This window comes from Meleagris gallopavo, chromosome 3 (genome assembly GCF_000146605.3).
Source record: "Meleagris gallopavo isolate NT-WF06-2002-E0010 breed Aviagen turkey brand Nicholas breeding stock chromosome 3, Turkey_5.1, whole genome shotgun sequence".
NCBI lineage: Eukaryota > Metazoa > Chordata > Aves > Galliformes > Phasianidae > Meleagris > Meleagris gallopavo.
Window position 1 is genome coordinate 444,670 of NC_015013.2, and position 16,021 is coordinate 460,690.

At 42.8% G+C, this 16,021-nt stretch overlaps 1 long non-coding RNA gene across 1 annotated transcript in view; it reads left to right on the forward strand.

The window, feature by feature from the left end:
- LOC104910074 overlaps positions 1–16,021 on the forward strand; it is a 45,144-nt gene that overhangs the window by 18,239 nt on the left and 10,884 nt on the right. The window contains exon 3 of the long non-coding RNA XR_002112851.2: positions 12,332–12,370. This is a non-coding gene — a long non-coding RNA (uncharacterized LOC104910074). The remainder of the gene's footprint in view (positions 1–12,331; positions 12,371–16,021) is intronic.

The window sequence follows — 16,021 nt, forward strand, 5'->3', positions numbered from 1 at the left end:
TGGTCCAAGGGAAGGGTACTTAGAAAGTTAAATGAATTGGATCGTTCTAGATTACCAGTTCCATTAGGAAGGTGAGACCGGGGAAGAGGTTGATAGCACAAGCAAGTAAAGAGTAGCAGCCTAGGGGCACCTTCTCTTCACATGAAAGAAATCCCTGAGATTTCCAGGATTACTTGTTTCTAACATCTAATCTCTGCCGTGTTTTTGATGAGTGCTCATAAACTGTTGGAAAGGTTGGGTTGGTATGGTATGGTGATACTTGGTCAGCTTTGAGAGGGAAGCGACTTCTCATTTCTCATTGGCACGGTCATTTCTCAAACCGTTGCCAATGTTCTTTCTCTTTGAGAGTGATAATCATTTATTTTCTGTTTAATTTGATGCTCCCAAGGTTTGCTATTGAGGAAATTCAGTATCTGTTCAGAAGAGTAGAAAGAATTTCTCTTTGAGTGTTTAAAATAATACAAAATTAATACAGAAATCAGACTTTTAAGATGTTAAAAATGTGTTACTTTTTAAAGGACTGCTACTTGTGTAGTGGCAGTTTAAAATCTTTATGTATTTCTCTTTTAATGCTCTAATTTTCATATTTATATGCATTTGCATTTCAAGGAATACAGCTTAATGTTTCAAACTTCCTCAGAAAGTAGGTTTTTTTTGTAAAACCCTTTCACTGAATACTCAGTGTTTGTTCATTTATGACTTCAAAATAAAACTCTGTTTTAAAAATAATTGAGTAACCTTGAAGAAAATTGTTTTGAGTACAGCAAAACACTGTCAGCTTCTGCAACTTAGTTAATATGACAGTTGAAAGTATAGGTCAGCACTGCCGTGAGCACCTGTGGGCTGAATACGGTGACTTTGTTCTCAAAAGGTTCATGTTTTTTTGCTTTGCTTTTTTCTCTAATAAAAAAAATAAAATATATATATATATATATATATATATATATATATGTATCTGAGAATCAGCATGCATGATCAGAGGAGTGAGTATACTTTCTCCCTAACTATCTCAGATTTTGGGTAGAAGGAATCAAGGCATTAAATGAAAACTTGTGCCATGTTGGTTCCAGGGACAACTATGTGAACCTCTGTAGTTGATGCATTTTTGTAGGAGTCTGTACATAGAAACACATTCAGTAAGGCTTAAGATTCTAATGAATTTTTTTCCCTCATGGGAAGTAATTAGCATGTTATGTTAGCATGCATGCAACACTTTCAATGCTGCTTAGCATGGGACTAGAATAAAAATGTTTGCAGTTGAAGTTTAGGTTACTGTGTGAATTTTGTAACTGATTCTTGCAACTCAGAGCGGTCATTAGAGTTTTCCTGATAGTCCTCAATAGCAGTATTTTGCAGATCAGCCTGCAAAATATTCTACTCGTTTAGTTACAGTATACTGTAGTGAGCTGTTCAATGAATAAGCCTTCTGATTCAATCAGAACTGTAAGCTATTCAGTGGCATAAGGACTTAAGGTGCTTTCTAGGAGCATAAACGTTGCATTCTTTAAGTAGCAGAAACGCTGTGCTGCAGGGTTGTGTGTTTGGCAGTTAATTTGCTGGGGCTTTCCAAAACTGGAAAAGTACTTGAAAATACGCTAGTGTATTTAGACAGGAACTCTAATTCAGTCTCTCTTTTTCAGGTAGTTGGCTATGTTAGCAAGACCTATGTGGTACATGAACAAATTCAAAGTCTGTTTCTTTACAAATTCTAGCAGTTGGCAAGAGGAAAATAAGATGGTACAGAGCAAAGGAAACAAAACTACTTCTGTTTTCCCTTTGTTCACTACGAAAACATGAGTGGGCTATATTTCCACAACATGTAAATTTTCTACTGGAAAATATCAAGATGTTTTAGGAGGCTTTTTTTGTTTTGATTTTCATTCCTGTGCCCTGAAAACTGATCGGTTTTGTCTAGTTGTTTTCTGTCTGGCTCTGATCCTTGTATCTTGATTTGTGGATTTTAATTTTGAATTTTTTTTGAAGAGACATAACTATTTTTTAGCCCTCTAAAGTGGGATCAAAGAACTCAGAAATGATGTGTTTTACATTATTGTTGCTTGGAATACTCTCATTTTTATGTTACACAGTTTGTCAAACTATGTCTCTGGGGGGCAGAAAATGAGGTAGCTTACCAGAATATACCACTGCTTTCTTAAAGCAGTATTTTGGTAGCAATCACAATGTCCCCGTGATACGTAGTATTTTCCACTGTGTGTTGCAGTGTACTTGATTGCTATGGCCTGGAACTACATGAATTCCCTCTTGCAATACTGATTCTCTAAGACTGGAGCAGCCCCTGCGTTTGGTTATGAGCAGTTGCCTTACTGACTTAATGAAAGAATGGGAACTTCACTACAGACCACATGAATAACAGAAATGTTTTGGAAACCCATAATGAGGAAGTGAGTAATATGTCTTTTCCAGTAGAAGCTCTTCCGTGTTTTATATCGGCAAGCTGAAATGTCTAGGCTTCATTAGAATTTGCTTTTACTATCTCTGTGTTATAACACACTATTTCATAGTACTTTACTAGAATTATTTCTAGAAGGGCACTTCACGTGTCTTCTGATGCCTTGTTGAAGAAAGTCCTTAAAATACCTCAGACAATTAAAGCCTCGTAAAGCAAGTGCAGTCCTGATAATAAATAAGCAAACAAACAAACCTATTTGACAGGAGTATAGAATCATAGAATCACCAAGGCTGGAAAAGATCTCTTACAATCATCCAAACCAACCATTCACTTATCACCAATATTTCCCACTAAACTGTGTCTCTTAGTACATCATCTAAATGTTTCTTGAACACCTCCAAGGTCAGTGACTCCACTGCCTCCCTGGGCAGCCTCTTCTAATGCCTGACCACTGTCTCAGAGAATTATTTCCTGACGTCCAACCTCAGTCTCCCCAGTGCAACTTGAGGCCATTCTCTCTAGTCCTATTGCTAGATACATGGGAGAAGAGGCCGACCCAGCTCCCCCAGTGTTCCTTCAGATAGTTGTAGAGAGCAGTAAGGTCACCCCGAGCCTCTTCTCCAGACTGAACATTCCCAGCTCCCTCAGCTGCTCCTCATAAGGCCTGTGCTCCAGGCTCCTCACCAACTTCTTTGCTCTTCTCTGAATGTGCTCCAGGGCTTCGATGTCCTTCTTGTAGTGAGGGCTCCAAAACTGAACACAGTACTCAGGGTGCAGCCTCACCAGTGCTGAGTATCTGGTCAGGATGCTGTTGGTCTTCTTGGTCACCTGGGCACACTGTTTGCTCATGTTCAGCCAAATGTCGATCAATTCCCTCAGGTCCATTTCCTCTGTACAGTTCTCCAGCCACTCTGCCCCTGGCCTGTAGTGTTGACTGGGTTGTTGCGGCCAAAGTGCAGGACCTGGCACTTGGTCTTGTTGAACTTCATCCTGACGGGCCCCAGCTGTCCAGCCCGTCCAGCTTGCTCTGTAGGGCCTTCCTACCCCCAGGCAGATGGACACTTCCTACCAACTTGGTGCTATCTGCTAACTTACTGAGGGTACACTCAATCCCCTCATGTAGGTCCTCTGTAGAGGTACTGAACAGGACAGGCCCCAATACTGACCCCTGGGGGACAGCACTTGTAACCAGTAGCCTGCTGGATTTAACTCAGTTCACCACCACTCTCTGGGCTGAGCCATCCATCCCGTTCTTTACCCTGTGATGAGCGTATCTGTCCAAGCCATGGGTGGCCAGGTTCTCCAGGAGAATATGTGAGAAACCATATTGAAGGATTTGCTGAAGTCTTGGTAGACTACATCAACAGCCTTTCCCTCATCTGCCAGGTGGGTCACCTGGCCATAGGAGATCAGGTTGGTCAAGCTGGACCTGCCTTTCATGAACCCATACTTGCTAGGCCTGCTTGCCTGGTTGTCCTGTTCATGCCCTATGATCTCCCTAAAGATGATCTGCTCCAAAACCTTAGCTGTCACTGAGAGGCTGACAGGCCTTGTAGTTCCCTAAATCCTCCTTACGACCCTTCTTGTAGATGGGAGTCACGCTGGCAAGCCTCCAATCCTCTGGGACCTCTGCAGGTGACCGGGAACACTGAAAGATGATGGAAAGGAGCTTGGTTATCATCTCTAAGGGCTTCCTTAGCATCCTCAGGTGGATCCCATCTGGCCCCATGGACTTGTGGCAGTCAAGGTGGAGTGGTTAAATCCTGACAGTTTTCACAAGAATCGTGGAGGTTTGTTCTGCTCCCCATCGCAGGCTCCCAGGTGAGGGGGTAGCGTACTCCAACAACAACTGGTTTGACTTTTAAAGACAGTTATGAGGAGTGCATTGAGAAGCTCAGCCTTTTCCTTAAACTCAGTGGTCATGTTCCCTGCCGCATCCAGTAAAGGAGGAGATTCTCCTTAGCCCTCCTCTTTCTGTTAATGTATTTGTAAAGAATTTTTTTGTTCTCTTTTACACCAGCAGCCAAATTGAGTGGGAAGTAGGACTTCTGCCTTTCTAATTTTCTCCATGCATATCCTAACAACTTTGTACTCTTCCTGAGTTTCCTGTCCCTTCTTCTACAGGAGAAAGATTTTCTTTTTCTCCTGGAGCTTCATGAAAAGTTCCCTGTTCATCCACACTTGTTGTCTTCTGTGATGGCTCATCTTATAGCAGACAGGGACAGCCTGCTCCTGTATCTTTAAGACTGCCTTCTTGAGGAGTGACCAGGCTTCCTGGACCCCTTTACCTTTCAGGCCTGAATCCCAAGGTACACTCTCTACCAGTGTTCTGAAGAGTTCACAGTCTGCCCTTTGGAGGCCTAAGGTAGCAGTTTTGCTGCCACCCCCACTCCCACCCTCCTGACTTCACCAAGAATTGGCAGTTCCATTTCGTGGTCACTCTAAGACAGCTCCTGACCTCTACATCTTCCACTAGTTCTTCTCTGTGAACAGTAGGTCTAGCGAGGCACCTGCCCTGGTAGGCTCTCTTATCAACTTATCTTCCATATATTCTAGAAACCTCCTAGGCTGCTTCTTCTGTGCTGTCTTGTCTTTCCAGGAAACATCAGGGAAGCTCAAGTCCCCCATGAGACCAAGGACTGGCTATCATGTAACTTCTGCGAGCTTCTCATAGAACGCATCATCCTGGTTAGGTGATATGTAACAGACCCCAGTCATGATGTCTGCCTTGTTTGCCGTCCCTCTGATCCTTTCCCATAGAGTCAACCTTACAATTCCCAACCTCCTAGCTCAGAATCAAAACACTCTCTGTCGGAGCACGGCGGGAGACAACACACGACCAGAGAAGTGATCAATATGTCTCAACTTTATTTAGGAATGATGCGCGTTTATGTTGGCGATAATAAGGCTAATACATATTGCAAGATCCAAGCTCATGATTCGTTCACGCTACACATAGCCATCCCACCCATTCTTGTCCTTGGCGGTTGTTTTCGGTACTTTTCACATCCCTTGCAGACCTCCTTCTTCTTTGTTTGTCAGCTCTTCTGCAGCTGCAAGATCAGCATGACCTTGCCTTGTTTTGCTCGACCAACCAAATGTTATCAGCAAGGCCTTTCTCAGCTAGCCAGCATTCAATCACGCTCTCCACAACTCTCTTAGAGGGCTATGCCACCGTCCTTACCTTCTTACCTGTCTCTTCTGAAGAGCTTATAGCCATCCAGTCGAGGAAGCAATCCCACAACATTTCCATAAGGGCAGCTAAGTCATAGTTGGCCTGCTGCACTGTGGCTTCCAGCCTTTCCCATTTGTTGTCCATGCACGCATTGGTGTAGATGCACTTCAGCTGACCCCCATGCCTCACCACCAACCCAATCTTTGTTCCCCTAGGCTCAGCTCTATTGGGCCTATTTTATCTCTTACCCCTTTCATGTCTATCTTAAAGCCCTCTCAACAAGCCTTGCCAGCTCCTCGGCTAGGATCCATTTCCCTCTTTGAGACAGGTGAGATCCATCAGCTGCCATCTGGCCAAGTGCCAAGTAAACCACCCCATGGTCAAAAAACCCCAATTTCTTGCATTTGCACCAGCCTGTCAGCCACATATTTATGAAATGGGTTTTCCTGCTCCTCTCAGTATCCTTCCCTGCCACTGAAGGAATAGAAGAAAGTGTGACCTATACTTCCACTCTATCCTATTAGCTAGCCTGAAGTCCTTTTCGATAATCCTCAGACTTTTCTCAGTGACTTCATCGCTGCCAGCCTGAACTATCACTTAAGGATAATAATCAGAGGGGCAAATCAGACTGGGAAGTTTCCTAGAAATATCCCTCACCTGGGCCCGAGGAAGGCAGCACACTTCCCTGCAGGTAGGGTTGGGCTGACATATAGGGCCCTCTGTTCCTCTCAGAAAGGAGACACCTGTGACAGTAACCTTTCTGTCCTTCCTGGTGGAGGCTGTCCTGAGGTGTGCAGTTGTCCGCCTTGCCCCAGAGAACCTTGAACGTGGTCCTTCCACCACATCCTCTCTTACTTCTCCCTCAAGTTCTAGAGCCTCAAACGCATTACGTTGGGGCACGTGGGGAGCTGAGGTGGGTCAGGCTGGGACCTGTTTCTTCTCCTCTTATTCATTGTTTCTGCTCAGCAATGGCTGGGGTGGAGGCCTACCACTGTTCTGGGGGTATTCACTTGGTGTCTTTGTCACGCGTTCAGAGGGAGCTACTCCACCAATCTATCTTCTGCTTTCACTCTCTGATACTCCTTAATCTCTCCATCTCCTTGAGCTTTGCCGCTGGGCAGATGGTCCATCCGCGCACGCCTCACGCGGGTGGAATCCCTGCTGCCCAGCAGCTCGGGCATTTGCTGCACCTGGAGATGTGGACCGCCTCATTTTCAGGTGGGCAGCCATCTGAACTGCCAGAGCTTTCTGTCTAGCGGAGACCACGCTTAGATTAGCTGTCTGGGAGGCAGCCGTCAGGTGAGCCGGTTTCCTGAGTGCGCAGATTCTCCCCTCGCCCTCCCTGCTTGCACAAACTGCCGTTCTCTGCACCGTTTGTCCGTCCCGTCCGAGCCGCTCCTGGGTTGCTCCGCCCCCTATTGGAAGGTTTTATCTATGCAGGGCGGATCCTGGCGCTGCTCCTGGCTGCGGCCCCGGCGCGTCAGAGCGGCAGCTCCTCCCGCTCAGGGCCGCCCCTCCGCAGGCTGTGGTACTTTGCTGCTTCGGCACGGCGTGTGTCCGCTCCGGAGCCAAGTAGTGTGCCAAAAAAAAAAAAAAAAAGAAAAGAAGTTTTGATGATAAAATGCTATAGCGAAACATTCTGTGCCATTTTGTTGTCTCTTTGGAACAGCTGCAAAATTGAAGATACACTTAGAATGTACTTGTCAGATACTCTTAACATGCATTTTGAAAGGAAAGAAATGCATTAAAATGATTAGTTATGTGAAAGTTCTTCTCTGCTGGTTTGTCATTTGGCATGTGGGCACAGTCATCTCTTATGCCTTCAAAAATTCATTCTTGAACGATGTCCAGGCATCCTGGGTTCCTTTGCCCTTTAGAATTGTCTCCTAAGGCATATTACAAACTTTGAGAGTACAGAGTTATTTTTAAAAAATACTACACTCAATGTTTTTTAATTATTTTTTTTTTTCATTAGAACCGAGAAGGGCTTCTGAAAATGTAAGTGACCAGATGAAGACTAAGGATAGATAGTTGTTTCAGTTTCAGGTGAAACAGAATTTTATTCATAGTATTTTGTTTGTTTGTTTAGGAGAAAAAACAATGTTAACAACACACTGATGTTTCTAGCTGTTGCTGAGCAGTGCTGTACAAAGACAGCAGTGCTGTACACTTCAGTTTTCTTACTTTCCCCTGCTGTTCTACCAACAAAGTGGGGGAAGGCACAAGGGTCTGGGAGAAAAAGAGCATTCAGGATGCTGGGAGAAGATGGAATCAGGACAGCTGACTTAAGCTGGTCAGAGGGATATTCCATACCATATGCCATCGTGTGAAAGGAAAGTTTGAAAGGGGTGGGAGTTCATCTCTCCCTGTTCCGCTGTTTGGGGGCTAGCTGGGCTTTGGTTGGCACGTAGTGAGCAATGGTTTTTGTATCACTTGTTACATACATTCATATATATGCATATAATATAGTCATAACTATTATCCTTTTCTTTTTCTCTGTCTTAGTACACAGTTCTATCTCAGTCCATGAGTTCTACTTTGTTTTTTCCTTATGATTCTCTCCCCCATCCCAGTGGGAGGAGCGAACGAGTGACTGACTGTGGTGCTGAGCTACCTGCTAGGTTATAGTGCTGAATGAAGTGTGAGACCTAGTTAGGAAGAGTGGTGAAAAGACTGAGGTAATGAATGCTTTCTTTGACTTGGACTTCACTAGAAAGACAAACATCAGGACTCCCTGAGACCAGGAGGAAGAGGTGCAGCTTGGAAGATGTATCCTTGTTGAAAATGAATCAGATCAGGGAATAGTCAAGCAAACTGAGCACACAAACATGGAGCGCATCCTTGATCGCTGATCTAGCTAGCTGATGTCATTGTGAGGCCACTCTTGATAAGCTTGGTCAATCATGGCACTTGTGAGAAGTGCTTGAGGGCTGGAAGAGGGTAACTGCCCTTCAGGAAGTAGGACACACTAGTGCGTTGGTCGGCCTCGCTGATTTCTGGGGAGCTGCTGAAACAGCTAATCGTATAAACCATTTCCTAGCACATGAAGGGCAAGAAAATCAGGAATAGCCAGCATGGATTCAGCAAAGGGAAGTCATGCTTGACCAGCCCGATAATCTATACTGAAATGACTATGTGAGTCATTATAGCTAAATGGCTAAGTTGTATGAATTTTGAAGTAGAGATACGATAGTATTTGAGATCTGGACTTTGAGATGCAGGCTTGATAATAGCTGGGTCATTCTTTGAAGATGTTCTTCCTCTGCAAGGTCACCTACTTTTCATAAGAAGAAAACAAAAAAGGAGAAGTACAATATGAAAGGCACATGGAGAAGTGAAAAATATACTGAAATGTAAGTAGAGGCTATCCAAGCAAACGGCATGTTGTGCACCTGTGAGGGAGTACTGGTTGTGGTTCTGATAGAGCAAGTGGGGATATGTTTTATTTCCTTAGTGCCATGTATCATGCCGTTTGTTGACATTTTTTCTTGTTTGACTTACTATTTATCTCTTATTGGTTAGTTACTCATTAACTCGTGACTGGTGTTACAGTTGTATGAAGGAAAATTACTTGCCAGTTCATTGGAATCAGAATTATTATGGAAATTGTTTTAAATCCTTTTTCCATCAAGATAGGACTTCTTCAATGTAAGACTTGATTCTGGAGGTATCACACTAGGAATGTGTTTTCTGCATTGTGCTGAATCACATATGCAAGAACAGGTGATTTGACTGTCAGGTATTTACCTCATTATTTGTGCACAGACTTACGTGTCTGTATGTCAGGTAGAGATGGAGTGGCACTGACTTTCTACCTGTTTTTAAAAGCCAGACTTGGGAATTTCCCTAGTTCTATCTTTTCTTTTATAAGTGAGTATGTGAAAGTGCAGAGCCTCTAAGTATTTTGTTTTACTGAATATATTTGTAGCTTGTATGTTGAAAGCTGACAAACCTCTTGATTGTAAATATCTTTCTTTGGGTTAGCTCTAGCTTCAGTGAGGATCAAGAAAATTTGAAGTTTGTTGTTTTGTGTAGTTGCTAGCAGTATATGTAACTTTTTAAAACCAATGAATGAGGGATTTACTTTTTTTTTCCCTTTCTGTCTTTGCCCTGATATTAAAGTGAAGTTGTGCAGTTTTGCTTTCTAGATGTATACTTCCTTCTAAATCAGGCGTGCCCAGCCTCTGGCCCACATACAGCCTGGGATAGTTAGTAGTAATGTAGGCCACCCCCTGACGTTATGCCATCATGGCAGCAGCTCTTCTCCCTTGCCCCAGGCACGCAGCTGTCACTCGGCAGCAACCAAACCATCAGTGTGTGATTGGCACTGTCTGAGCTGACACCAAGATGTGGCTGGGGCACAGTGCAGTGCTTGCTCCACCTCTCACACCTGCCACACACACTCAGTTGTAGTGAAGCCTGCATGTATTATGTGTTACATGTGCTTGTGCCATTTGGTTAGTAAGAGACGTATTGTCAGTAATGATATTTTTAGGTAGTTACATTAATATACCTACCTAATGCCAACTCAAAAGAAAACAGAAACCAAAAATTGAAGAATAGGGGATGAAGAAAGATGTTCCTTCAGCAACTTCTCCACTACTCCCTCCATCACTCTCGCAGTAAAGAAGTTCTTCCTTGTGTTTGCTTGGAACTTTCTGTGTTCCAACTTCTGCCCCTTGCCCCTATTGCTGCATGCCATCAAAAAGAGTCTGCCTCCATCAGCTTGACTTCCACACTTGAGATATCTGTAAACATCAATGAGATCCTCTCTTACCCTTCTCCGGACTCAGGAGCATGAGATGTCTCAGCCTTTCTTCATGCAGGAGAGATGCTCAAGGCCCCTGATCATCTCCGTGGCCATCCGTTGGACTGTCTCTAGAAGATCCCTCTCTTGTTGTGGTGCAGGTAGCCCAGAACTGGACACTGTGGTCCAGATGTGGCCTCTCCAGGTCAGAGCAGAGGATCATCTCCATCAATTTGCTGGCACAGATTTAGTATTTTTGGTAGATTTGATTCTCATTTTAGTTAATTAAACATGTGCTTCAGAGTAAAATCAAGTTATCTGTGCTGTGTTTCAGAACACAACAATGTTCAAAATGAAATTTAGGTTAATGCAAGCTCAAGTTACGGTAAACAGTTTTCTGCATCTTGCTATGTTGGCTAAACAGAGCAGTCTGCAGAGCAAAAAATAGGCAGTGTTGGTTTTCATTTTGATTCAGGAATTTGCAAATAGATTTCAGGATTCCCCGCCAAATAAGTCATCCGTTTTTTGGTGTAGTTGTGATTCTGTTTCAGTTGATATTAATACTTCACTTGTAAATTTTCTTGTGGAATGCTTAGAGTTGCAGTCAGATACTGAACTTGAAGAAGAATTTGATCATGTTTCTTTACTGAACTTTAATAAGACTTGTTTTACGAGAGAAATATGTTCCTTGCTTCAGAATCATACCTTCCATACTGGTGGCTTAAAGATGGTTCTGGGGAGTGAATACCTGAATGTAGTGTTACGATGTCAGGTCTGCTTCTTTTTGTCTGTTATGCATACCAGGACTAGATGTTTCCTTTCATTCTTGTAGCTTGCTCTGTTCTGTAAACTGTATCTTCTTTTTATTAATCTGAGGATTATAAATTCCACATCGGAGCCCTTCTGTTTAGTAAACCACTCCATATAGTACAACTTAAAGCTCACCAGCAATTCCTTAACGAACTCCTTTCATTTCAAGTGTTGACATAGAGTTTCTGGATCTCCTCTGCTGGGTGAGAGGTGAGCCTGTCCAGGAGAGTCACAGCTGACGTTGGATGTGTTAATGGAAACGGCGTTTGTGAGGATTAATCACAAAATAATTTAGTATGCTTGATGACTGTTACTGAAGCTCAGCTGAAAAGAGTAAATTGATTAGCTACAGTCATGTGAATACATGAGTGAGGTCTGATGGAGCCTTCTGTGTGGGTCTGTAGAAATAAATTAATCACCAGTTTCTCTAGGTCATCAGGTAATCCTAGTCGGTCATACTTTAGTTGGCTTTCCTTCTTTTTTGGTGAATGTTCAAAATTCCTGTTGTCGTGTACATAGAACATACTGTTCTTATGAAGTGTTTTAACTTCAGTGAACTTAAAATATTTATTCAGATGCAAGTGATTTATTAGTCTGTGTTGTGTAAAGGTGTTTTCAGGTGATAGAGAACATGCTGTGTATTTATTTGCCTCCTCACAGATGCAAGTTTTGTGTCTCTTTGGAGTAAAACCTGTGAAATTAAGTAGGTCCACAGAGGAACCTGCTTGCTCTGCTCAGCCCATACGCCATAACAGAATTGAGAAGAAAGATAAGATTAAGTGAATTGCTGATATTCTAGTCTCCTGAAAAAGTGGAGTAGTTGTTTACTAATTTAAAACTGAGTTGATGATAGAAGAATGCTAAAAAAGCTGGATAGTGGTGATGGAGAAAGCTACTGATGCTTTCCTATGTGTATGAGCTGAAGGAATGGGTTACTCTTGGACCTGCTTGGCTGCTTATGGAAATGTCAGCGTGGCACACACAATGTTTTCTGACTCTTCAGGAAGCTGAGGGCAAGTAATGTAGCTGCACTTAGTTGTGGACACTGCAGTTCTGCACCTGGTCTTCTTAGTGTCCCGCTGACAATAACTAGATTTGACAATATTTGAGGGAGCTCAATCTATAGAATTAGGTCAATTGCAGAGGAAGATTTTTTTTTCCCTTATTTTATTATTATTTTTTTTTGTAGGTGGTGACACCTTGCTTTCTTCTGAGCGGCTACAAACTGGTAAGTGTTGTTGGCTCTTGTGATAGCCATCAAGTTTTATTAGGTTATAGATTAGGTTATTCCCATAACCACCCACGGTCTCCTCAGTACTATGCAATCCACTTTCTCCTGTGAAGGCACAGTAAATAAAGGGCGTAATCCTGAAGCTTATTAGTGTGCTCTATCCCATGCAGCAATCTTATTGTTTCACTGAGCATTTTGCAAAGCTGTGGATTTTCTGGATCAAGTATTTTCTGCTGTTGAGGTTTGTTCCTAAGGTGATTTGTCCATGATACAGCAGCATTCACGTGTAGTTGTCCTTCCTACATTGTCTTTTTAAAAAAGCAGGTGAACCTATTCAGGCTGAATTTGGTTATTTTAGCTGTATTGATACCATGAATACTGCCCAGAGGATGGCATGTAATGGTTATTTGTTGAATCAGTGCTACAACTTGCTAGCGTCATTACCAGGACTAGGCACTCAACAGATTCCTAAGTTTCAACTGGAACTGTGCATTTTTAAATATGTGATGCAGCCACTGGTGGTTATGAATCATACATCTCATTTCTGCCTTGCTGTATAAGTTGGGCAACTCACTGTGCATTTTTGTGTCTCGATTTCCCTGCTTGCAAAATGCAGATAGTGGTGTGTTACTATGAATTGTGGAAGCAGAAAGGTGCCGTAGAAGCACTGGTCCATGCTTTTCTTAATTATTGTTCATTAAAAGAAAGGCTGGAAAACAAAATCCAAATGTGAGTATGCGAGTGAGTGTGTGAGAAATGTGAGTGTGAATGCATGAAAGGTCTTTCCTCATTTTGACACAGTATTTCTATGAATTAGTCCATATTACAGTCCGAGGATTCTGTATGACGTTACTGCTAACGTTATAAGCAGCTCTTAAGTTTGCAGCTCATAGTTTCAGATGTATATTCTCATCTGTGGTTGCTTTTTCCTTTTTTGTTGTATATAGAACCTGAATGTTGATTCTAACATGAAAAAATTGTCCCTGTGATTCAGCAATTTTAAACATGCAGCAACTTGTGGAATATGATGCCACTCATTACTGTTACTAATTGCAGTTTAAGGTGGTTTATGTGAACAGTGAACGTAGGGCAGTGCTGTTTGATCTGGGCCCAGGTTGCCTTGTGACCTGGATATTAAAACAGTGTGGATGGTAAAAGTGGCCAGACCTATTTTAGTTTACTGGTGGAGATGAAACCAGAGATTTACTTGGTCCATGAATTAAGTGTTAATTCTTCTAGTCATAAAGAAGGTTGGAATTCCATTTAATATTCTTCCATGTGGTTATATTTTTGAATTAGGAGCCTGCCTTGTACACAAATAAAATGCATCTGATTGGTGAGGGATTCTCTTTTTGAAGTACAATCTTCTGTGACTCTCCAGGCTAAAGAGTTGGGTTTACGAGGTTCAACAAGGGGAAGTATGGAGTCCTGCTCCTAGGGAAGAATAATGACATGCATCAGTAAAGCTGGAAAGGAGCTCTGCAGAGAAGGACCTAGCTGTCTGGTGGATAACAGGTTGACCGTGAGCCAGGAGTGTGCTCTGGTGGCCAAGAAGTCCAGTGGTGTCCTGGGGTGTGTTTAAAAAAACTTTGTGGTCAGCAGGTTGAGAGAGGTTCTCCTCCCCCTCTATTCTGCTGTGGTGAGGCCACATCTGGAGAACTGTGTCCAGTTCTGTGCCCCTCTGGTCAAAAAAGAAAGGCAGCTGCTGGAGAGAGTCCAGCGGAAGGCCAAAAAACGTTGATGATTAGGGGCCCTTATGAAAAAAGTCTGAGAGAACTGGGACTGATTAGCCTGGAGAAGGCTGAAAGGGAATCTTAGCAATGCTTGTAAGTATCTCAAGGGTGGGCGTTAGGAGAACGGGGCCAGGCTCTTTACAGTGGTGCCCAGCAGTACAGCAAGGGGCAATGGGCCGAAGCTGGAACGTAGGAAATTCCTGTGAACATGAGAAGGAAATTCTTTAGTTTGTGGGGTAACAGACCTTTCTGAAGGCCCCGCTAGGGCACATGGAAAATAAAGATGATGTGATTGGTGGTAACCAACGTGGGCAAATCAAGCCTGACAAACTTGCTGGCCTTCACTGCTGGATTTACGGTGTCAGTGGAAAAAGGAAGAGCAACTGATATCACCTCCCTGGACTTGTGCAAAGCATCATGCAAGACAGTGTCAGACATCCCAGTCATCATACTGGAGAAAAATGGATTTGATGGACGGATCGCTCACTGGATAAGGAGTTGGCTGGGTGGTCACGCACTGAGAGAGTTGCGGTCAGCGGCTCAAGATCCAAGTGGAGAGCAGTGATGAGTGGTGTTCCTCAGGGCCATTTAACATCTTCGTAGGCAACATGGACAGTGGAATCAAGTGCACCCTTAACACGTTTGCAGATGATGGCAAGCTGAGTGGTGTGATTGACACAACAGAAGGAAAAGATGCCAACCAGAGAGACTTGGCCAGGCGTGAGAGGTGAGCCCATGCCAAATTCCTGAAGTTCAGCAAGGCGAAGTGCAAGGTCCAGAGATGATGTGGATGCCCCCACTCTGGAAGCATTCAAGGCCAGGCTGGATGGGGCTTTGAGCAGCCTGGTCTAATGGAAGGTGTCCCTGCCTATAGCAGGGGGGTTGGAAATAAACCTTTCGTATTTCTGTTATTCTGTGATTTTCAGCTTTGTTGTCTGTTTCCAAAGAGGCCCTTCCTTACCATTTCTCTTGAAGTTTTGTAGAAACATCAGAGCCATATATTAACCCAGTGCAGCTGCTAGCAGTTGCGTTTGCTCCAATATAAACCAGCTGCTTAGTGTTCAAATACTACTTGCTTTATCTAGTCACACGCATTTGACTAGAGAAAGGTGGATCATTTTAGTTGTACTTTTCTATTTCAAGGCAGATGTTTAGCAAAAAAGTGTTTTTCTGATGGAGTTCATTTTATTTCATGAAGAGGCATTGGTTTATTTGTGGCTATTGTCTCTCACTGGAAATGTACTGCATGACCCAGATATTTAAGGAGAAAAACCGGAAAAGATGCCTGGTGCATGGTCGCTGTCTTTGTGTTGTGAGAGCTTTACTAGTCTATTAACTGTTCTCCTAAAATTTTATAAATATCAAAGTTTAACAGTGTTTTCTGAAACTTGTTTTGAAAGCCTAAGAAGTTTTTGATCTTATCTTCTAAATTCAACGTTTTTAAGTAATTGGTAACAAATATGCTTTTTGAAAATCATCTTATGTAATACAGCAAAAAAAGAGAGGAGGCTTAGATCCTAACTTAGAGCTCCAAATGCTTTTGATTTCGTGCAATGCTTAAAAAATATAAGGGGAAAGCCAAAGAAAGGGTGTTATTTTGAGGTAATTTTTAAAATCTGGAATTCTTCCATGACAATCTCAGATGTATCATGAATGTGGTAAGTTTGTCTCTTCTACTTATGTTTATTTCATCCTTCATGGCAGTGTTTTTTAAAAAAGAATAAAGAAAATTAAATCTTAATTCCTCAGGGACCCGTCACGTGCCCTGTTGTACATCTTGCATTAAGGAAATGTGATGTGAAGGCCTGAGCCTCTTAGCCTGTCTGGTTTCTTACCGTGAATCGACTGGTTGAATGCTCCTCACTACTAGGTGGCTTGTCAGCTTTAAGGCATAGTTGAGATCTTTTCTTTTTCT